At 35.0% G+C, this 25,327-nt stretch overlaps 1 non-coding gene across 1 annotated transcript; it reads right to left on the bottom strand.

Annotated features, from left to right (window-relative positions):
* Positions 1-18,542: 18,542 nt before the first annotated feature.
* Positions 18,543-18,649, bottom strand: LOC131645342 (small nucleolar RNA R71). The gene has a single exon (XR_009296971.1). It is a non-coding gene; the product is annotated as a small nucleolar RNA R71 (small nucleolar RNA).
* Positions 18,650-25,327: the final 6,678 nt, after the last annotated feature.

Below are 25,327 nucleotides of genomic sequence, written 5' to 3' on the forward strand. Positions count from 1 at the left end.
AGATGAAACAAAAAGGATCATTTAGAAGACACTCTAAGCTTTCTAAATTGATCAAGAACACCTCCATAGGGTTAAAATTGAGTGAGATACGCATGGTTGAAGTTGAGCAATTTTCAAGATACGCATGAAACCCTAATTGCCCAAAACTTGGTTTTTGAACTAATAGGCCTAGAATATTTATTTCAAACACATCAATGACATATATAAGGGCCTATATATCCACCCCCACCCTTTCATGATTTTATTTTTATTTATAAGAGTTTTTATTCATTTAAATACTAAATAAATTAAGAAAAATATCAATCTAAATGGATTAATTTGCATGGCTTGGTTACTAATCCTATAAGGGCCCATATGATATCATCAAATAGCAAAAGTATCATTTGCATGGTCCATGAAGGAAAGTTACCAAATTTAGAAAGAATTAAGCTTATTTTTCAATCAAATTGCACTCTCTCCAAAAACCTAAGGGCCAAGCCCAATGATAACCCTAATACACTCATATATATTCTAAAAAGGTTCAGAAAGAGGGGGAGGACGAAAGAGAGGTGGGAGGACTAGGGTTGAACATTCAAAATTTTCCAAAGAACTTGCACCCTCGAATTCTGATCGGCAGCCATCCCCAAACACGTTTGAGTGTCTATTCTTGTTCCTGAGGTGTTAAGGATCAATCCCAGGTCGAGAAGCAAGTCTAACACGCGCCAGAAGATCTTCATTTATTCACACGGTTTGCTTGTCCTTTTTTAAAATCGTTTTCGAAAATTAAGGTGTTTGTTGTGAATTATAACTATGCATTCAAGTTCATATGATTATTCAGAACGCATTTGAACCATCGTCATTGAGTTTTGACGTAGGAACAGTGAAACGCCATAGCTAGGGCTTCCGAGATATAGTTCTTCAAAACCATAGCTTCATTCGTTTTCAGGCAAAACTAAGGGCATATTCGGATCCAGGAGGAAATTTCGAGTGAGAAGCAGTCTTTTGTTTTTTAGTTTGACCCATTTTTGCAGATGGCAGTTCTTGAATTCACCGGAGAAGATGACCGGCCGCTACTGTTCCGGCGGCGGTCCTAGGGCTTTGGATGCATGCATGACCCGTTGGCATTCCCTTATTGGCCAGTCAGCCAATACTCGTTCTCTCTCCAGGCGTGGCAGAGATTGGTTGGATGGTCAAAATTAAAAGACTTCCTCTCTCCATCGTTCATTGGTGCAAGCAGATAGGGTGGGGTCCATGCGTGGACCATTGTTTTTTGGAATTACATTTACATGTGGATTTATTATATATTTTGAGATAATCATCATACTAACAAATCAATGAAGCAGCGCGACTGGCAAGGGAGATTATGTGAATCATAGAGAACCTGAGTTCAATACCCAGGGGAGACATTTATTTTTAACAATTCTTGCTTGCAGGTTCCCATGTGGCCAACCCCTGCGTTCTTACTGTGTGCCCTTACTTATCATCCGCTGGATCAGTGCCAGGCTAGATCCAACGTCCACTAGACTAAAGGTGTATCATGGATATTCAAAGGCTAGCACGCAGAATTACTACCAGGTTTTCTATATTTTTTTATTGTTTATTATTTAGATTAAATATTAGTTATTGTTTAATTTAATTAATTTATTTTAATTAAGATTAGAATATAATTAGGGTTTAGGTTAATGACTAGGGTTTAGAATTAGATTTCCCGATTATTTTGATTATATCGATTTAATTTAGTTAATCAATAGTAATTATTAAAAATCACAAAGAACCCTATAAAGGTGGTAAGTATTAGGGTTTTCCCAATCCCACTGCCCATTTGGCAAAAACACTAATCCTCAATATAATTTTCTCCTCGATCCGACTATACCTATTAGTCGCATTGACGAGAAATAATCTTAATTGAATTAATTTATTTATTAATAATTCTGGTTTAATTCTCTCATCGACCCGACTAAATCTATTAGTCGCAATGACGAGAGATAAAGTAATAAAACTAAATAATTGAATTCGTTGTCGTGTAATAATCAAATTTATTGGTTATGAGAGGCAATGATAAGACCCATAATTTAATTACAAATTTAAAATACATTTTATTTGCTGCTCGTGACGATCGAATCTATCGGTCAGAGTAACCAGCAATACATTACTTAATCCGTTAACTATAATGGTCAAATCTATTGATCATCGCATCTAACAGTGACATATCAAATTAGGGTTATACGCCCAAATCTAAAACACTTCAAATCAAACTACGGATTTTCATCCCTTCGATCAGGCAATTCAAAATGCCTTGCAAACCACAACATTTCAAAACTACGATAGGCCATTCAAAAAGCCTTCAAACCATATCATATCAAATTCAAAGGCGTACAACCCTGTGCCCGAACTACGTTGACTCTGATTCTCCCTAAGGAGATACGTAGGCACTTGGTAACAAGGCGAGTCCCCTTCCCCATAAATCTCATTCTTTCCCCTATTCATTTCCTTAGCTATTAAACCTGAATATTTTAGCCATAAAATTTGACCTTAGATTCAAAGCCATAGGAAAGGGTTGAGGGTGCCTAACACCTTCCTTCGACCTGATTATAATAACTTACCCAGATCTCTTAACTGCGTAAGGTTTCCTATTCTCCTTGGTAGAATAGGTGGCGACTCTAAAAAACCTTTAATTTTTAGGGCAGGTTGCTACAGAGTGAAAAAATAGTAACAGCATGAAAGAGAAAGTAAAAGTTCTTAAATAACATGAGAACACAAGGGAGTTTAGGTGTAGCAAAATGTGATAAAACAACATTTTAAAATATTGTATGAGGTAGTTTTATTATTTGTTAGTGGAGTAGTGGCTTTTGAGTTAGTTTCTCGTTACTATTGAGTTAGTAATTTTTTAATTGAGTCATTTATTTAATTTGGAAACGTGGGGTTATGACTATCATGGTGTGGGAAACTATTTATCTTGTGTCACTATGCCAAACAGCAGCTTTTACAGCGCTTTTTTTTTGCTTTTAGAGCGCTTAAAAGCGCTGCCATAGCCATCGCTGTCATAGATAAAGACAGCGCTTTTTGGTACGCCAAAAGCGCTCTCGTAGCATCCCCTTATAGCAGCGCTTTTTCAGAAAATCGCTCTCGTAGCATCCCCTATAGCAGCGCTTTTTCCAGAAAAGCGCTCTCGTAGCATCCCCTATAGCAGCGCTTTTTCCAAAAAAACGCTCTCGTAGCATCCCCTATTCCTGAAAAGCGCTATCTTAGCATCCCCTATAGCAGCGCTTTTTCCAGAAAGTGCTTTCGTAGGTTGCGTTTTTTTATCTTTTATGCTTCTTTTTTTTATCTTAGGCAGCGCTTTTAATTAGAAAGCGCTTTCGTAGGTAGGCCTTTAAGAGCATTTTTTAAAGCGCTGTCGTTGCTAAATGCAGTATTTTAAAGTGCAACCTGTAATTTAAGCCTCCCAGTTCGACCTGTAATTTATATTTATTTTCAACCTGTAATAATTTCGACCTGTAATATATTTTCAACCTATAATATTTTCAACCTATATTTATTTTCGACCTGTAATATATTTTCAACCTGTAATATTTTCAACCATAAGTAGGACATTATATACCATTATATACCAATATAATACCATTATAATCCAAAATAAAATATATACACCATTAATATAGTTCAATTCACATGTTTACAACAGATACATATAACTAAATCATCTCTAACAATAACTAAATCAGAATATAAGCCAGAAATTCTCAAAATCCGACGAGCGCACGGTCCTGGTCCTGCAAAGTATGAACAGAACAACACGGTCAATTAAACTAACTTTGCTCAAACACAATTAAAGGCTCCAACACAAAGTCATTATCAAAATCCGTCACACAATAATGAGCAAGTAACACAGAACGACCCAATCCCCTCATATAAAATTCTACACTAATATTATTTCCTCTATATGAAAACAACACTAAAATTCTATACCACAACAAAGTTTCAAAACAGACCCCACAACAACATCTATACTTCAAATATTCCAAGAAAACAAATTGTCATTCAGAAACATCAACAATATTATTAGCAACAATTTCATGTGATTTGCAACTCAATCCACCAATGTAATGTGTCATCAATCCAGTCTCAAATCCAACTATCAGCATCACTTGATTCATATAACAACGTCATCATCGTCAATTAATATTAAGCAAAATGAACCAACATCCACCAAAACTCAAACACAAAGTCATTATCAAAATCCGTCACACAGTAATGTATTCATAAAACTTTTCACACAATAATGTATTCATACCTATATGAATAGTCGCTGAATATAAAATTGGCACAATTCCTCATTGATTTCTTCCAACTTAAGTTTCATGTAAGAAGCAGCATAGAAGTCATCAAAGTACTACATAACAAAAACATAATATGCATGATTTAGTTAAATGTAATAAATTATAAGAATTCATCCATGTCTTATCCATGTCTTAATTAATCTAAACAAAAACAACTATTTAAGGCACACATTAATTTAAAAGAAAAGAAAAAAAGTGCTAGACCTAGAATGTTAATATATGAAAATGTGGTTTTTTAACTCAAATAAAACACAGAAATAACTAATTATAAATAACTTGTATTATATTATTTAAGCGAGACGAAAAGATTCGAGCAGATTGTAGGCTGAGAGAATAACAAGATGCTGCATATCTTGAGGCTTTGAAAATTGACAAGGTTTTTCAATATGTATATAACCATTAACATGAAAGAGACTCAAGTTGCTGAGGTAATAAATTTAAGTCTTGCACAAACAAAGAAATATGTCAAAAATTACTAGTTGTGTTGTGTTGTGTTGAACTTCATTAGTGTATATGTTTGTGGAACTTTGTGTTGTAGATACAAGTAATTTGAGAAAGAAATTTACCTCGGATTTTACCGAACTTAAGAAAACACAGAGAATGAGCGCTGTACGTCGAACTAGGCCGGGAAACGCTACTAATTCAAAGGAAAGACGTGAATTAGTAAGTAATTAAATTTTATTAAGCTATAAACTACACATGAGAAGAATTGTATCAATTGGCAGTGGTAATTAATTTAACAAACTATCAGCCACTAACCTTGTACCGTAAACCCACTGCAATTTCGCACTCGAGCACAGACTTGTTGTAAACCCATATATGCGAAAACAAGCAGGGCTCCTACAATAAAGAAAACAACACAAATACAATTCAAGTTCACAAAAACTAATAACTACTATTTAATTAATCATATTAATCCGGCATGGTATGATAAACTCTTTTTGATTTCATCCCACTATGTTGTTGACACTTGCAAAAATCCTATAGTTTTTCTCAGTTCATTAAAATATAACTCAGCAAGATAGAATATCAAAGTAAATTAACTTCACCACTCTATCAACACTGGCAAAACAATTATAATTCAAGTAAAAATGATATATTCTAGAAAATCCATTCAGAATGCTCTCGGTTTATTAAAATCCGATCCAATTGTCATATTTCGGCATGATATCTCAACTTGACCACTCAATCGACACTAGTAAAAATAACTATAATGTTACAGCTTAATTGAAAATGATTAACTTCTCAAAATTCAATTAGAATCATCTCTCAGTTAATTTATGAGAAAACTAAAAAATAGAAAGAAATAATACATTGAGGTTTCAAATTCAAATCTAGGATGTCATATATCTGTTTTAACTTTGGCTCTTTAGCAAAATAAAATCTATCTACTTTATTGATAAAATACCTTATCTAATAGTTTATTTTTACCTATAAAATTACAGTTAAAAGTTACAGTTTGAAAAAGAATGTTCTTGAAAATAAACCCAAACATTTTCTAAAACAATTGAAACTCGATAATTTATGTCATTTTATTCAATAATTTTCTTCTATTTTTTAGTTTTCTCATAATAATTTGAGGATAGAGATAATTTAAGTACCATAATTTGAGCACGAACACTAAAATTTCAGCATGAACACTCTAAGCAAATTCAAAAAAACTACTGAAACTTTACCGGTAAGCATCAATCGAGCAATCAAAGCTACAAACACATACACTCACTACTCACACTCATCCTCACCATCACTCACGCACAGAAACTGCTTCAACAAGCACACACGGCGAATTCACACGGAGCAAATACGGATACTCAACAAAAGAATCTCAGAAGAAGGAGAAACCAAGTTCAGAAACATACCTGTGATTTTTCTTCTTCTCACTTTTGCAGCTTTCAATTTACTGGAAATTTGTAATAACCCTAACCTTAACCTTCAGATAGAGATAATGGAGAGAGATGGAGACGGAGATGGAGACGGCGACGAAGGAGGGCCACCGGAGCAGCAAACAGAGACAGAGACGGAAACGAAGACGGCGACGGCGAACGGTTTGGCGTAGGGCTCTGAGTTTATTTCGTTTGGAGAAGAAGCTCTGGTTTCGTAAAAATAGAATACTGAATCTGGTTCGTTTCTATTTTTTTATTTTAATTAAAGGGCCTTAGACAGCGCTTTGTAGAAAAGCGCTCTCGTAACCCCCCCTTTACCAGCGCTTTTAACAAAGCGCTCTCGTACCCCTCTTTAGCAGCGCTTTCAAAAAGCGCTCTCGTACCCCCCCTTTACCAGCGCTTTTAACAAAGCGCTCTCGTAACCCCCCCTTTAGCAGCGCTTTCAAAAAGCGCTCTCGTACCCCCCCTTACCAGCGCTTTTTTTCCCTTGTTTTTTAGTTTTGTTTTTAGCGCAACCTATAACAGCGCTTTTCATAAAAGCACTTTCGTAGATGCGTTGCTAAAAGACAAATTTGACGTAGTGTGTGGGGAAGAGGTTGAAAAGAATGAATTTATTTAATTATTAATCTTTATTAATAAAGAAAATTAATTAATTAATTAATTACTAATGAATAAATAAATAGAGTTTTGGCGGGAAATTTTGGTAGAAGAAGTTATAGGATTATAATTTAGTATGATGGTATGATAATTTAGTATGATGATAATTATATAATACTAAAGATAGTAAAAATAGATTATCTAATTTTTTTTAAGAAGATACAAATTTTGAGTAATTTTTATGAAAAAAATATGATGACTCATCATTTAGTCTTTTAATGTTAATAAGCAAAAAAAATTATTTGGACAACCCGCTATCCAACTCAATCCAACACGAAAATTAGTGGGTTTGCCCAAACCAGCCCATTGATATAACGTGTGATTAATTTACGTCATTCAAATCGGAGTATTCAATATGGGTTGGATATTGGGTTTGGCCAAACTGAATCCAAATCGGCCCATGTATATCCCTAAAAAAATAACCCGACAAAGCATAAAAAAATTATGATAAGTTTTTATTTTTACTTTATCTAAAAATAGAGGAATCCAATCAAAATAATATCATAAAATTAATTTGTAGGCGAAGTAAAAATAAAAACTTACCAAGATTTTTTTATGCTTTGTTGGGTTATTTATTTTTGGGATGTACATGGGCCGGTTTGAATTGGATTTGTCCTTTGTCCAAATATTTTTTTTCTTATTAATATTAAAGGAATAAATGATGAGTCATCATATTTTTTTCATAAGAGTTACTCAAAATTTGTATCTTTTAAAAAAAAAACAGATAATCTATTTTTACTATCTTTAGCATTATATAATAATAAATTATATGGTTAATAGTAATTCACCCCTGTAATGTTAGCGAATTTTGCTTTTCCCCTCCCTACCTTTAGGCAACGGTTTTTCCAAAAAAGCCGTTGCCAAAACCTGCCTTTGACAACGGTGGGGGTAAACCAAAACACGCTCATATTACAGGGGGTAAACTACTATTAACCATAAATTATACTATCCACTAGTAATAATAATTATCATAAATAACTAACAATAAATTAAAGTTGCATGAAATAAAATTGTATTAGCATTAAAATACTTTTTTTTTAAACCAAAAGAAGAAGATATCATTAAACAAAAAGAGAAGACAAAGTACACAAGGGGACTAAACCAAGACCCCTTAATGACAAATCCTAAGTCTAGGGGTACCCGACTTGTCTAGCAAGTAATCTCTAATGATCTCTTCATGAACAAAGTTAAATAAATTAAAAGACTTGCAAACTAAACCCAAGTTAGCCAAGGAGTCCGCACAAAAATTGGCTTCGCGAAAATTATGTGTTATCTTAAACTCAATTTGAATTGTATAGTCCCAACACAAGAGCCAACGAGATCGAAACTTCCAAGGCGCTAAAGAACGATTCATGAACATATTCAAAACATAAACGCAATCCATCTCAAGCCAAAGCTTAGTGATGTTCAGCCGTTTAGCTTGCTCGATAGCCAAAATAGCTACAAAGAACTCCGCATTTTCAGGAGTGTCATAGACTAGGAAGTCACAAAAACTTAGGACATGATTAACATTATGATCTCTAAACAAACCACCACAAGCAGCCAATCTCGGGTTACCGGAAGCGACTCCATCAATATTGCATTTCGTCCAACCAATGAGAGGTGGAGACCCAAGCACTTCTAAGAGAGATGTAGTCTTTTTAGGATTCAGAATAACATCAAACTTCTTGAGTAAGCAGAAATTGGAGATGGACGAATTTGAAATCATGCAAGTGTTGTTCCCAGCCAGTTTAGCTTGGGCAACAACCTTCACAACACAGGTTTTCCAATGCACAACTTGTCCTCGAATCTTGCTTTGTTTCTAGTCGACCAAATGTGATAGAAAATGCTAGCTAAACTAGCATGAACAACTGACCTGGCTTGAGGGGACCGGTTTTGGTCAAGAAGTTTCCAGCAATCATCCAAGTTTCTAATCAGATTAAAATAACTAAAAAGTGAAACATTCAAAATTAGTTAATGTCATGGTTCACTATAATAGTAAATATTAAGAGACTAAAATTACAACATCTAAGTTAATATTCATCAAAATTATTAAAATTGTAATAATAAAGTATTTAATTAGTGGATTAATAGATTTTTTAATGGGTTTTTTAGTTTTGAAATTCATATCCACCCAATTACCCGATCCAATCCACTTTTATGGATTTTTAAGGGTGGGTTTGACCGGGTTTTGTGGGTTGACCCAACCCATGTACACCCCTAATTTTTTGAATAAAAATAAAAAAACTGAAAAATACAATATTTAAAATACAAAGTGAAAAAATATAAGATTCAAACTCGTGATCTTAGACACTAGTAATTTCTTAAATATGTTTTTAAGCCAATTGTACTATTCAATTTATTCTAAACAAAATTATACTATAAAATTTATTCTAAACAAAATTATACTATAAAATATGTGAAGTGGCGAGCAATATTTAGCACGAACACATATTATATAGTTGGGTAAACAGGATTTATAGCAATGCCACAATGACCAGCAGCTTCACCATTTTCTCTTATTATCTTCATGTAGCCCTTATCACCCCAGTTTGGACCGTAAGAATTCTTATACAACCAATATTTCACTCCATTTTCTTCACCGTAACCAACTATAGTAACCGAATGGGAAGTATGGAGAGCACATGGTCCACGATATATCCCATTCTTGTATTTTCTAAAATGTTTGCCGCCATTAGCGATATCAACTGATACTGGCTGTTGTGCCACGGCCCGTAATAATTGACGTTCATCAAGTCTTTGTACATATGTAATAGAACTTATGTCAACTTCAGGCGCGTTTGTGTCGCGTAAATCACAGCTGCCGTCTTCATCGTGTTTTCCTCTATATGGATAATCCTCCTCTTCGAGAAGACCATCGCTTTCTATTATATGGCGGAAGCCTTGATCAGGATGACCACCATCACAACCGTGACTTCTTGAATCACAGTCAATTAGTTGTTGCTCTGATAATGTGAGCAGATAGCCCTTTTTTATTTTCCAAATACCTTCTACAGCTGCCACAGCTGAAAAAGCCCAACAAGCTCCTGCAACACAAACATTAATTAAAATAAGAGTTTAATGGTTATGCACCGACAGTGTAAAAAGTTTTACACTGTCATCCAATTAGAATATAACATTATGTCATGTCATACAAGTTTTTTAAAATTTTTAGTCTGACTTATACTGATTCATGGTCGTCAGTGTAAAACTATTTTACACTGTCAGTGCATATTTTTTTTTCCTTTAAATTAATACACATATATCAAATATAGAATACAAATCAAATCAAATCTCAATTATGTTTTATTTACCACATAATTTTTGATCTTTAACATTGGTGACCGCTCCGTGAACTCTCCAATCTAAATTCTTTGGAATATCATCAGTCAAGTTGAAGATTACTGTATTTGTATTTGACCTAACTTCGGAGGAAGAAAAGTCATTTGATATATTTGGAGACTCACCATATAAAGAGTAAAACTCTTCATCAGTTAAATCAGAATATTGATCTAAGCCAACCGTGTAAGTTTCATTCCCTTCCTTATTAAAATTTTCAACGAATTCAAAATTTTCTTTGAATATATCAAAGCGTTTCACCATCTCAGAATTATTTGCATATTTAATTCCATACTTTACCTGCCAATTTTCGAATTCTTTAACGATGGAAGAATCATATTCCAAGGGAGACTCACTATCCATTCCAGAAACACTCAGGTATCCACATGCCCACAAGATGATGATGCAAAAACTAATAAGTTGGTTCATTTTTTTTAGGAAGGCTAGTTATAGAACAAAATGTTCAGGGAAAACCGATTTGAATAAAATAAACACAAAAACAACAATTTATAGAATTTAAATTAAAAAAAATTATATTCTTTAATGTATATATTTATTATGTCAATAGATTTTTATTTGTATTTGATTCATTAAATTTCGATTCAATGGAATTAATGGACAAGACTTAAATCAGTTTCTGTTGTCATTTTTAATTGTAACTTATATACTAATTGTAACTTATGTACTAATTATTAAAACTCAAATCACATTATATTTTTAAAAACAAAATATTTAATACCTATTAAAATGGTTAACAATTTTGACATAAGAAATTATAATATATATTAAATAATTTATTTAATAAAATTAAATACGAATATATAATTTTTACATAAAAAATTAATATAATTATTTAGTAATCAAAAGCATTTATATCTATAATTTTTTTATGCAAAAAAATATTTCAAATAAATATACATTAATTACAACCGTTAATATATAACTATATCTATTGTTTCCTTTTGTAAATATTATGGTAATATAATTAAAATAAAGATAAAAATTATACTTGGTATCTAATAATTACAATGTTATTTTATTAATTTAAATATCTGGGATACAACGAGTATATATAAAAATATGATTATATTAATAGTTTCAATTATTCAATAATTTATTAATCAATAGATTTAATTAATATATAATTTATTAATCGATAAATCTTATGAATAAATACCTTTTTTTACTATACGATTATTCTAATTATTTGAGAGAACGCTACTACATAGTTACATGTTAATTTTAAAACTTGAATCTTGTAAAATTATTTTCAATTTGATGAGAGTACTTATGTATTTAAAGTTTAATTTTTTATTTCAAATTTAATATATAAATATATATTACCATTAAATCGAAATTTCATGCTCAGAAATCCACAATAAAATGTCTAAAAAAACGTATGTTTTTTAAATGATTTATAAAATAATCATTTAATTAGTATTAATAAATAATTAATTACTACCACTATAAGCTGACACAATTTTTTTTTTAAATACCACTTCAATAAAAAAAATTAAGTTATTCGTGATTAATTAACTTATATGATAAAATATTTTAACATATATTTCGATAAAATATTTATATATACAATGTCAAATCTTATTTTTAGAGCTATATAATTTTGACATATATATTATTATATATTAAGTAAAAAAAACTTACGAAGAAAATGGGACAAAACCCGATAAAAAATATTAAATTAAGTAATGTAATTAATAGAATAAAATACGCATATATAATTTTAACATAAAACATTAATATGAATATATATATATATAAATATATATATATATATATATATATATATATATATATATATATATATATATATATATATATATATATATATATATATATATATATATATATATATATATATATATATATATATATATATATATATATATATTATTCTAGACTGGGTCAAGATTCGGCCCAATCTACCTTCGGCCCACTTAACATTGGGGGTCCTAACCACCCTATGGCCAATAAAAGAGCAAACGGTGCTCGTCTTCTCCGTGCCCGACATAATTGCTCTCCGCGAGCTATCTAGTGCCCGACTCAACTACTTCCCCGAGGATCATCTCTGCCGAGGACCCTCCTCCTCGCAGGGTCCTTCACATCCAGCCCCCCGAATAACGCGGAGTCCACGTGGTCCCTAAAAGACCGCGTCTCCCGTGAACTTCAGAGTGGTTGACCATGACAGAGAGCACTCACGCATCTCCGATATTTTCGCCTAGGAAACCTGGCAGTCTCTTAGTTGGGTCTGAAAATCCAGCCCAATAGCGAGATCATGGCCCAACGCTGGGGGCTATAAATACCCTCTTTCACTAGAGGGTCAGGTATTCATTATCTTCTAACCTTTAGCTCGTACTTGCATTCCCTTGCTCATTTTCTTACTTTGGCATCAGAGTACCTTGTAGGTACACCCCCTTCACTTCTCAAAGATCCAGTTCCGAGCAGGCCTTGACGATCCTTCTGATCAGGTACGATCAATGGCGCCGTCTGTGGGAAATAAGCTTCCCCGTCTTTAACAAACAAAGATCAAAGCAAATTCATCCTGCGATCATCATGGCCGGCAACAACAACAACACAAACCAAGCTCCCGACCCCTTCCACCTCGATCCCCTCATCCATGGTACCACAGCTGACGGGCAGAACTGACACCGAAGGGAGGGACAACAGTCCACTGCCGACGGGCCAGGGAGACCAAGGCACGTGGTCTCTCAACCCACCAGGAACGAGCAAGCTCAAGTTCAAAATAATAGGAACGAGCAAGCTCAAATCCAAAACAACGAAGCTGACTCCAAGGACGGGCGTCCCGCTCCCTCCTTCACTCATACATCCCAGAGGCAAGAGACCCAGTACGAGGACAACCATGAGCAAATCGACATCCCCAAGGATGCTGACCGCACGGCCGTTGTCCTGCTCGCGACCCTCAAAAAGACCAATCGCCTTGTCGCCCTCGGTTTTTTACCATACCTCTCGCTGAGAGATACGCGAACTGACTCTTTTCTTTCTGCTTTTGTGTTTTTGAAAATCAGAGAGTCACCACCGACTTTTATTTTATCCAATTAAGGAAAGGTTTATAAAAGAAACAGAAAAAGACCTTTAAGAAATTCTGGGTAAGGGGGTAGGTTATACAAAGGGAAGGTGCTAGCACCCTTTGTATCCATGGTTATCTATGGGCTCTTTAATTTGCTTAGCTCACTTTGTTTTAAATCACTTTTCTATTGCCTTGAAATGCTTGTATGTGGTTTCAAATACCTTTGTAAATTGACTTTTTAATGATCCTTGTGCGGATGTATACAAAGTGTTTTTATCTTTCAAAAGATGTTTTTGAAAAAAGAACGTTAACTTCGTAATGATCCTCGTTTGGATATATACAAAGTATTGTCTTTTTGAAAGTTTCATTTTGAAAAACAATGATATATGAGAGATTTGTTTGTTTTGATCTGAGCAAGCAAATTAGGAGGTCTACCCTAAGTTATAAGGTCTTTTCCTATTTCCTTTAAAAAACTATCCTTTTACCGGATGTAAACGAAAGTTCGATTTTGCATTTGAAACAGTAGAATTTGATTTTGATTTTGAAAAGAGTAAAAGAGGGATTACCCTAAGAGGTGCAAGTGTGATTGTGTTTTGATTCAGATATTTTATCTTTGAAGTTAGTGATCTAACGATTCAATTTTAATCTTTGGCATACACGCAGTTTTGTATGTGCTGGAATTTAAAATGCGGAAATGTAAAATGCGGAAAGTAAATCTACGCTATTACATCGATTTTGCGGGAAATGTAAACTACGCTATTTACATGAATTTGACAACCTATACACTTGATCTATGAATTTAAATTGCAAGAAAATAAAAGAAATATTTTTGGATTTTTTGATGATTGATTTTAATTAGAATTAATGCATGATTAATTTAATTAGAATGTGAAAAAGATGGAAATAAAATTTAAACCTAAAAATTAAGCTTAAAATATGTTCAAATTGCTTGTCAATTAATTTTAAGATAAAACTAATTTTTTTGGAATTTTTGAAATAGATTTTGAAATTATTTAAATAATACATAATTATGCAAATAATTATACAAATAATTAAAACATAAAGAGAAAATTATCCTAAATATGTACAAAATTAGTCTATAATATATAAACTACATTTAATATAAAGAACAATTTTTTTATGATTTTTTGATTGGTTAAAATAATTAAAAAAAGCAAATATATAAATATATACTAATTAATTATATAAAATATTTTAATATTAAAAAAAAAATATATTTTATGTCAAAAAATAATAGATTATTTTAGAAGCCTAAAAATATTTTTATTATATTTTTTTGATTTTTGAAACTATTTAAATTAATTTTGCAAAGAAATTAAAATAAAAGTAGAAAATAGAAAATAAAATAATCATGTGTGTTATGCTGGTGAGTCCATGGTATGGACTACTTGTCTGGTGCGTTGGATTCATTTTTTAGTGGAGATCTATGGCCCAGATTGGAGAGAACATGGTGCACTTGTATGGACCAGTCACGTGGGATCATAAAGACTTTTAATAAGTCAGGTTGGTCCCACTATGCATGCGTGGACGAATAGAAACGAGGGATAGAGCGCTGAAGGTTGACGAGCCAATCAGTGAAGCACGCGTGGAGGTCAACAAGTCTCAGTCACTGTTCATCATCTTCTTCACAGCTATGGCAATGGTTTTTCAAAGGTTTTGGCAACGGTTTTGGTCTCCGATTTTCTCCTTCTTTTAACCTGCGAAAACAAGAAAATAAATGGTTGCAAACAACCCAGATAGCCTAATTAAGACCCTTTGAGTTCATTAGTGGCATTAGTTTTTGCTAAAAGTTCCTGGAAGATGCAACTCGAAGCTTCTCAAGTTAGGACAACCAACAATGGTGGAAGGTGTTAGAGGAGTGAAACCTTGCATGAGCTACATTGGATCCACTCTAAATGATGTTAGGAACTCAAATCAAAGATTAGATTAAGTTATTACACGTGAAAATTTGGAAAACGAAAGTTATGAAGTTATGAACATGAAGATGATGATACACGTATTTAAAGCATTATGGGACTTGTTTAGTGCATCAATCTTACTCTATGTGACCCCAAAGGATGATTTGAATGGTTATTTTTTATTGAAGTAAGCTGGAAGTTGCAAAACGAAAATTACAAAGTATTTGATATTTTTTGTGAGAATTTTGTGAAGTTGATGGCTATATCTCTTGCTATTTTCGTGTGTGTTCTATTTGTGGAGTGTGCGGCCTAATTTATAAGCTAAGAGGTGCTTAAAATCTAAGCTAGAAGCATTGATGAGCTTTGTTGAAACTTTGATTTTTAAATATTAAAAATCTTTGAAACTTTGACCAAAGCTTGCTCTCCTTTACTTCTCTTGCTTTGTACTTCCTTTTGCTGCAGAAAATTGAAGATTCTTTGATGAGTCATGCTTAGGAACTAAGCTATGCATTATCCTTCCATTTTCCTTTTTTAATTTAATCTTATATGTGATAAAATTAAATAAAAAAAAGAACAAAAATGATGTGGGCTTTGTCTTGGTCGTGGGAGGCCCTTTAAATCATGGTAAACATGTTTGGATCATGGAAATTGGGTTTCATTTGGAAGAAAAACATTTTTGATCAATGTTGATTTCATGCATTTTCCCAAAATTTAGCCAACTTCAACAAGGTGTAAATCCCTCAATTTTTATCATATGAAGGAGTTCTTGCACTTTTTGGAAACCTCAAAGAGTCCTCTAACCAATGTCTTTGGTCTCATGTCAAAATGATTTTCCATGCTCCTTGTGTGTGCTTTTGAAAAAAGTGACTTTTTGTTGACTTTGAAAATGACCTGTAATGTCTTGATTCATATTTTTCAAATGGTGAATCTAATGACCATGGGACCAATTGCATTTGAAAGATAATTGAATTTCCTTCAAAATAAGATTTGGTTTGAATTTTTTGGATGAAGGATGATAACACGATTTTATATCGTATATTTAGCCTAAAATCCATAGATATTTATAGCATTTTCCGTTTATTATGTTAATTTATTGTGATATTACGCGTGTATTTGTTTTGTTTCAGGTTTTACACTTCAATTACGTCTATTTGCGAAAAGGAAAGAAAATCGAGCTTAAATGACCAATATTTATGCTTAAAAGACGTAAATTGGGTGCTGAAGTAAAAAGGGAGTGCAATTAGGACCCAAAAGGCCCAAAAGAGCAATCCAGCCCACGAAGGAAAGCAACCCAGGCCACGCTAGTAAGCAGAGACGCACGTCTCTGCCACCTCAGCAAAGGGGAGACGCACGTCTCCACCTCCCTAAAGAATCTCCACTTGAGACGCACGTCTCAAGTCAGTCAGCTGCTTCCCTGAAGAATCGGAGACGCACGTCTCCAAGTCCCAGTCAGAAAAAGGTCCCTCAATTCACGGATTCCAACTGCAAATCCCCTCCTATAAATAGGACCTGCTATCTCACTTCAATCGGTCCGATTTCCTGCCAACGAAGTGCTGCCGAAATTGTACCGCGAACCGCTTTTCATTATTCTGTTTTCATTCAACCGTTTATTTTCTCACAACGATTTCTACACTGGAAATTGTTGTGAACTTTTCGTAGATCTAGCCTTACGTTAGATTTATCGTTTTAATTCCTTGTTTTTTATTTTCTGCCATTTAAATTCCGAAGAACGATCCAGCCAAGCTGTGGTGGAAGTTCGAGTACTTCAAGATTCAATTTAATTCAGATTTATTTTAATTCAGGTTTATTATTTACCGCCTTTATTTATATTATTATTGCATGATTTATTATATGCCAATTAATATGCCTATTAATATGAACCAAATTTATTTATGCATGTTTAACCATATTAATATGTCTGGCTAAATCACTAAAGGTGTCGGTATGTAAAGTAAGTTAACCGTAGGGATCCGAAATAAATTGGCTTAAATTATGTTTTATTAATTATCACTTATTTTTGGTTTATATGTCTAGTTTAATTAGTAAGTCTTAAAACCAATAGAGCGAAAGTTTGAGGGCTTAAGACGGTCAAAGGTTAAAACCAATAGAGCGAAAGTTTGAGGTCTTTAACTGGATAGTAGACATAGGACATTAGTTTTAAGGATGGCGAAAGCGTATTAAAACTAATTGGGACTTATTTATTTCCAAAAATTGTTTTTACACTCGAGCGGGATGGCGAAAGCGTACGTTAGGGATATTAGCTTGCTCCGAGTCAACAGAGCGAAAGTTTGAGATTAGGAGATTTAAATAGATAACAACCTCATAAAATAGGCATTTTATTAATTACATTGTTTCCAAAAAGCTCTTCTAAAATCTAATGGGATGGCGAAAGCGTACATTAGGATTAGGATAGTAGTCTGACTCAACAGAGCGAAAGTTTGAGACGAGGATTTTTAATCAATTGAATTAGTAAAGATTTTTAATTTGATTATGCAAAAGCCAATGGACCTTCGGATTTCCTGTAGTTAAACGAAATACATACTGATACCTGTCTCTTATTATTATTCTTTATTCTCTCACAATCACTTTCCCTTAGGAACAATCGAAATTTTAGTACTCCTAGCTTTACATAGTAACCTTAGATAACGGTAGATCGATTCATAGTCCCTGTGGATTCGATATCTTTTAAAACTACACGACACGACTGTGCACTTGCAGTTATCAGATTTATAGACACGTAAAGTCGCGATCAAGTTTTTGGCGCCGTTGCCGGGGATTATTTAAGTCGATATCGTAACTCACTGTTACACCGTAGAGACTAGGACAATTCTTCCCTTTCTTTTTGAACGATTGTATGCCAAATACTCGTTCAGAAGGAGGAGACTTAATACAACGAATTAACGAGATCGAACGTTTCATTAACGTCAAACGTCGAGCTCGCAATCTTCCCGAAGTAGCAGAAATTCCGATTAATCAGGAATTGATTTTTACTGATCAAATCAATCAAATTACCCCGAAGTTAGAGATGGCTGCTATTCGTCCTCTTAGAGACTATGCCGCTCCTTCGCGCGCTGAACCGCATTCAAGCATCGCACCACCTGCGATTGAAGCGAACAATTTCGAACTAAAACCTTCACTGGTCCAAGCTGTTCAACAGAATCAATTCTCTGGAAGCCCTGTAGACGACCCCAATCTCCATTTATCCGTGTTCGTGCAATACGCCGACACTATCAAAGCCAACAACGTTAGCTCCGAAGCTATTCGATTACGCCTTTTCCCTTTCTCCTTGAGAGATAGAGCGAGAGCGTGGCTTCAATCCCTGCCTTCCAATTCCATAACTACGTGGGACGAATTGAAGAGAGTATTCTTAGCGAGATATTTTCCGCCTAGCAAAACTGCTATGCTTAGAGGTCAAATCAACGGATTTACCCAGAAAGATAACGAATCACTCTTCGAAGCTTGGGAACGTTACAAGGACATGCTTAGAATATGCCCTCATCATGGACTCGAACCATGGCTGATCATCCATACTTTCTATGGTGGTCTCCTATATAACACTAAAATGACTATAGATGCCGCTGCTGGCGGAGCATTAATGGACAAACCCCATGATGAAGCATACAAACTCATAGAGAACATGGCACAAAACCATTACCAATGGGGTGGAGAACGAGCTGCTCTAGAGAAAGCACAAACCAAAGGAGGAATGTACGAAATAAGTGGTATAGACCGCGTTAACGCTAAAGTAGACGCTTTAACTCAAAAGATCGAGAATTTAACCATCACTCCTTCAGCCACCGCTGCCGCTGTAGCACCTAACTGCGAGATTTGTGGATTGACTGGGCATGTAGTTGCTGAATGCCAACTCTTGACTGGAGTCCCATCTGATCAAGTAAATTACGCTCAAGGAAACCCTTATTCTAACACGTACAACCCTGGATGGAAAAACCACCCGAACTTTTCTTATAAGAACAACAATGCGTTGTACGCGCCTGGACAAGCACCTGCTGTACCACCTGGCTACCAAAAAGCGCCTGTAGCTGCTCAAAACACCCCTAGGAAGTCGAACCTAGAAATCATGATGGAGAACTTCATAGCTTCCCAACAACAAACCAATAAAGACTTCCTGAATCAAAACATCCACAATAGCGAGCAACTAAAACAACTATCGAACAAAGTAGATGCTTTAGCTACGCATAACAAAATGTTAGAAACTCAAATCTCACAAGTGGCTCAACAACAAGCACCTACTGCTGCCCCTGCTGGCACGTTTCCTGCTCAACCACAACCTAATCCTAAAGGACATGCGAACGCGATAACACTACGAAGTGGAACGAATTACGATGGACCCATAGATCCTAGAACCCAAAACGTACCCATGTCACAACAAGAGCCAAAGGAAACCCAAAAGAAAACAACTGACGAACAAACTACTAAGACTGATGAGAACAATAACGAAGTGGAACCCGAAAAGGAGAAACCTTATGTTCCACCACCACCTTATAAGCCACCAATTCCTTACCCTCAGAGATTAGCTAAATCAAAAACCGAAGCGCAATTTAAAAGATTTGTAGAACTTCTGAAGCAATTAAACATAACCATACCATTCACAGAAGCCATAACTGAAATGCCTTCGTACGCTAAGTTCTTAAAAGAAATCTTATCAAACAAAAAGAAACTCGAGGATAACGTAACTATAACGCTTACCGCTGAATGTAGCGCTATCATCCAAAACAATATGCCTCCAAAACTGAAAGACCCTGGTAGTTTCTCTATACCCTGCGTAATAGGTAAAACCATTATAGAGAAAGCCTTGTGCGATTTAGGAGCTAGTGTTAGTTTGATGCCTCTCTCAACCTGTAAGAAACTAAATCTAGGCGAGCTTAAAGCAACGAGAATGTCTCTTCAACTAGCAGACCGTTCAGTAAAGTACCCTGTAGGAATGTTAGAGAATATCCCTGTTCGTGTAGGTCAATTCTACATCCCGACTGATTTCATCATTATGGATATCCAAGAAGATTCTAACATCCCAATCATATTAGGAAGACCATTCTTAGCAACCGCTGGTGCAATTATAGACGTAAAACGAGGAAAGCTTACTTTTGAAGTAGGAGAAGAGAAAATAGAATTTATACTTTCCCAATTCCTAAAAGCACCCTCTATAATTGACACATGCTGTTCTGCTGACGTAATCGACGAGTGTGTTCATGAAATAAAATCCGAACCAAATACGGAAACCGACATCCTAAGAATTCCTATGCCGCCAATTTTTGAAGATGACAACTGGCGTGAGGAATATCAAGATAACCACATGAGTGAATGCTTAGCTTTAACTCCTGATCCTATACCTGGACCTAAGAAACCTGCTATAGAGCTGAAGACACTTCCTACCGATCTTAGATATGAGTTTCTAGACGAAGAACTAAACCGACCAGTTATAGTGAACGCCAACTTAGGACGAAGCGAGACTGAAAAATTACTTAATGTCCTAAGAAAATACCCTACCGCTTTAGGATACAACATATCAGATCTGAAAGGTATAAGCCCTTCTCTGTGTATGCACCGCATTATGCTCGAAGACGATAGTAAAACCTCTAGGGAACATCAAAGGCGAATAAATCCTATTATGAGCGATGTGGTTAAAAAGGAAATCCAAAAACTGCTAGAAGCCGGAATAATATATCCTATATCCGATAGTAAATGGGTTAGTCCTGTTCACGTCGTACCAAAGAAAGGAGGAGTCACTGTAATCACTAATGCAAAAGGAGAATCTGTAGCACAACGTACCCAAACTGGATGGAGAATGTGCATTGACTATAGGAAGTTAAACAAAGCTACCCGAAAAGACCATTTCCCTTTACCTTTCATAGATCAAATGCTTGAACGCCTAGCTAAACACTCACATTTTTGCTATCTGGATGGATACTCCGGATTTTTCCAAATTCCTATCCACCCTGACGACCAAGAGAAGACCACATTTACCTGTCCTTATGGTACATTCGCCTATAGACGAATGCCTTTTGGACTCTGCAATGCACCCGCGACCTTCCAAAGATGCATGATGGCAATATTTGCCGACTTCCTAGATGGAATAATGGAGGTCTTTATGGACGACTTCTCTGTCTGTGGAGGAAGTTTTGAAACATGTTTAGCGAACCTTGAGCTGGTACTTAAACGATGCGTAAGCGTAAACCTAGTCCTTAATTGGGAAAAATGCCATTTCATGGTTCGACAAGGAATTGTACTTGGACACATCGTATCCGATAGAGGAATCGAAGTTGATAAAGCAAAAATCGAAATTATCGAAAACCTTCAACCTCCCAAAACCGTTAGAGAAATAAGAAGTTTTCTAGGACACGCTGGTTTTTACCGACGTTTCATTAAGGATTTCTCTAAAATAACCAAACCCTTAACTGAATTACTCATGAAAGACGCCGAATTTATTTTCACTGATAAATGCACTGAAGCATTTCAAACACTTAAACGAGCATTAATCTCTGCGCCAATTATGCAACCTCCCGACTGGAATGAGCCTTTCGAAATAATGTGTGACGCAAGTGATTATGCTGTAGGAGCTGTTCTAGGACAAAGAAAGGATAAGAAACTACATGTCATATACTATGCAAGTAGAACCTTAGACGAAGCTCAAATGAATTATGCCACGACAGAAAAAGAATTATTAGCTGTCGTATTCGCATTAGACAAGTTCCGTTCTTACCTGGTAGGAGCCAAAATAATCATATACACTGATCACGCCGCCATTAGGTACCTCCTAACCAAAAAGGACGCCAAACCAAGACTTTTGAGATGGATCTTGTTACTACAAGAGTTCGACCTGGAAATTAAAGATAAAAAGGGCACTGAAAACGTCGTAGCTGATCATCTCTCTCGATTGGAAAATCTAAAACCCGAACAAGTACCAATTGACGACGATTTCCCTTATGAAAGACTCATCGCTCAATTTGAAGCAAATGAATTTGAACCATACCATCCAAACTCTGAAACCGAGAAATTAGCTGAAATAGCTTTAGCCCGATCTGACGCACCTTGGTATGCAGATTTCGTAAACTACCTAGCTGCTGGTGTGCTGCCTCCTGATTTAAGTTATCAACAGAAGAAGAAATTCTTCCATGACCTAAAACATTACTATTGGGACGACCCACTCTTGTTCAAAAGAGGCCCCGATGGAATCTTTAGACGTTGTGTACCCGAAGAAGAAATAGGAAGCATAATCACACACTGCCATTCTGCACCGTGTGGAGGACACCATAGCACATCTAGAACCTGCGCCAAAATCCTTCAATCTGGACTTTTCTGGCCTAACCTGTGGAAAGACGTTTACTTTGCTGTAATAAACTGTGATAGATGCCAACGAACCGGAAATATTTCGAGACGTGATGAAATGCCTCAAAAAGGCATTCTTGAAGTAGAAATATTTGACGTCTGGGGGATAGACTTTATGGGTCCATTTCCATCGTCGTTTGGAAATCAATATATACTCGTAGCCGTCGACTATGTTTCAAAATGGATAGTGTCGCGGGCGAAAAATCGTATGTCTTTTTTCGGATGAGACACCTGATGCCTTCTTTGGGCTCGAGTGCTCAAAAAAATGATTTTTCTTTTGTACCGACCAAACTTTTTATTATTTCCAAAGGAGGAAAAGGAAAAAAGCTGCAATAACCTAAAAAGTGGGGGGAGATCTTGGGTAAGAGGGTTGGTTATACGAAGGGAAGGTATTAGCACCCAACGTATCTGTAGTACTCTACAAGGTTCTTTATTGTTTTTTATTCTATGCTACGGTGAAGGTTCTGTTGTGAAATAGGTGGGACCTAAGGTGTTTGTTTGATTATGCTCGCAAAGATCATCGAGATCCTCTGCATACATATCCCTTAGAGGGAATCAGAGCATCTGTAGCTCGGGGTCTACGGGTGCTAAGGTTTGAATGTTTTTTTTGTTTTGTTTTGCTCGCCAAGGATCGACCTTGTGCCTACGTATTCTCAAAGGGATGTTGAGAAAGTCAGAGCAATCGTAGTTCCCACTTATGCTAGTGGAAGCAAAGGAAAAGAGACAAATGTCATCTAAATGTTCGATGTATCTAATCTATATCATCACATACATCTGTTTGATTTTTGTTTGTTTAACCAGCCTTGTGGCAAAAACTTTCAATGAAGTCAGCCTTGTGACAAAAAGTTTTGATTAATCAGCCAGCCTCGTGGCAAAAGTTTCAATGAAGTCAGCCTTGTGACAAAAACTTTGATTAATCATCCAGTACGGTGGTAAAACAGCTTGATTGATTAGCCAGCCTTGTGGCAAAAAAGTTTGATTGATTGATTGATTGTTTGTGATGATATAGAAGAGATACTCCTAGCATAGAGATGAAAAATGTCTAATCTCCTAGGGTATTTGATTTGGATATTGGGATGCTTATAAGAAGCCCGTGGGTCCTTGTACGAAGCCCAAGAGGAGGCTATCCGAGGGTCCTTGCATTGTAAGCCCAAGAGGAGGCTATGGGAGGGTCACTCGTTTGTACAAAGCCCAAGGGGAGGCATGGTATAGTTGGTTTGAGCTCTTAGAGCGATTTCACCGGGAAACCATACTCTATGTCCTAACCTAAACTAGGGAGATTCTTTGCACGAAGCCCAATAGGAGGCTATGGGGAACCTAGTGTTGTACTAAGTTGAACAGGCATATAACACAATCACAAGTATGAACAAGTACGAACAAACATGAACAAGTACATGAACAAATATGAACAGTTATACATATATGACAAAGTGTGTGTATATAATGGAGTTTATGAAGGAAATATACCTGTAAGCATGATCCATTTGTATACACAGGGCTCGGGACTCACACTCGGGGAGAAGTCCACTTGAGTTTATTCAAAGCTATGTAAACAGGTATTTACAAAGGGGCTTGGGACTTATACCTACATGGAGGCCCATGGTATATTTGGGGAAGATTTAAAGAAACCTTCATTTTTGTTTTTTTGTTATTCAAAGTTAAAAAACAGATCAAGATATGTACAAAAATGTGTGTGTACAATGAAATACCTAATTTCATGTACAGGAATGGGTATGTACAAAAGGGCTTGGGACTTATACCTACATGGAGGCCCGTGGTATATTTACAAAAACATGGTTGATTGTTTTATTTACAGACGCGTTGTTTGAAAGCTGTTTGAAAGTTTGTTTTGAAAGAAGTTTATTGTTTAAAGAAAAAAAACTGTATAAAAGGAAAAAGGAGTGGGTCTTATACTCTCTAATATTCGAGAGGCCCCACTGTTTTGAAAATTAATTGATTAGTCAAAAGAATTTAATCAAAAAGAAGTGGTTTATCGTTTGAAAAAGAATCGCGATCGCTCGTTTTAAAACGATTTGAATTTGACAAAAGTCAACTTAATTAAGTTAAAACAAGTTTTAATACTTAATTAAGACCTAAGTGATTAGGGTTTGATCACAAAAATATTTACAAGTGATTAGGTTAACAAATAATGAAAAAAACAATATTTAAAGTATTTAAAAATACTTAAAAACATGTCATTTTAAACCTAATTAAAACATATTAAATAAATCCTTTTTTGTGATTTTTTTTTAATGTTGTCAAAATAGGTATATTAAATAAGAAGTGTGTAAAAAATGAATAAAAAATGAGTTAATTTGATTGGTTAAATAATTAGATAAAGTTTGTTAAAAAAAATGAAGAAAAAAGGTGATAAAAAATTGGTTTTGTCTCCCAAAGGGTTTGAACCCACGCCCTAGTGCTTACCAACCAAAACACTAACCAGCTGAGCTGCGTGTGCAGCTTGTTTATGATACGCTTTCAACTCATTATATTTTAAAACAAATATTTGAATTCTTTGAACGAAAATCTGGCGCCAAGAACACACCATAACTGAAATTCAAAAATCTTCAAAACTGTGTTGTTTGGATCGATCAAAGGGTCTATCTCACTCGGTTTTTCACAAGGAACATGATGGTGATCTCATAATTCATTTATTTTCACTCTAAGGGGGTCAATTTTGTGATGAACACGAAGAACCCTAAAACTGAAATTCAATGTGAAATCGTGTATGATCATGATATGATGCAATTGATTGAGGGTTAATGATCAGTGATAGTGCAGAAACAAGATGGTAAACCAGTTTTTCATTTATGATGCATGTATGTTAGAGTTTGAAGTTCA

Source organism: Vicia villosa, linkage group LG1 (assembly GCF_029867415.1).
Source record: "Vicia villosa cultivar HV-30 ecotype Madison, WI linkage group LG1, Vvil1.0, whole genome shotgun sequence".
In the NCBI taxonomy this organism is placed as follows: Eukaryota; Viridiplantae; Streptophyta; class Magnoliopsida; order Fabales; family Fabaceae; genus Vicia; species Vicia villosa.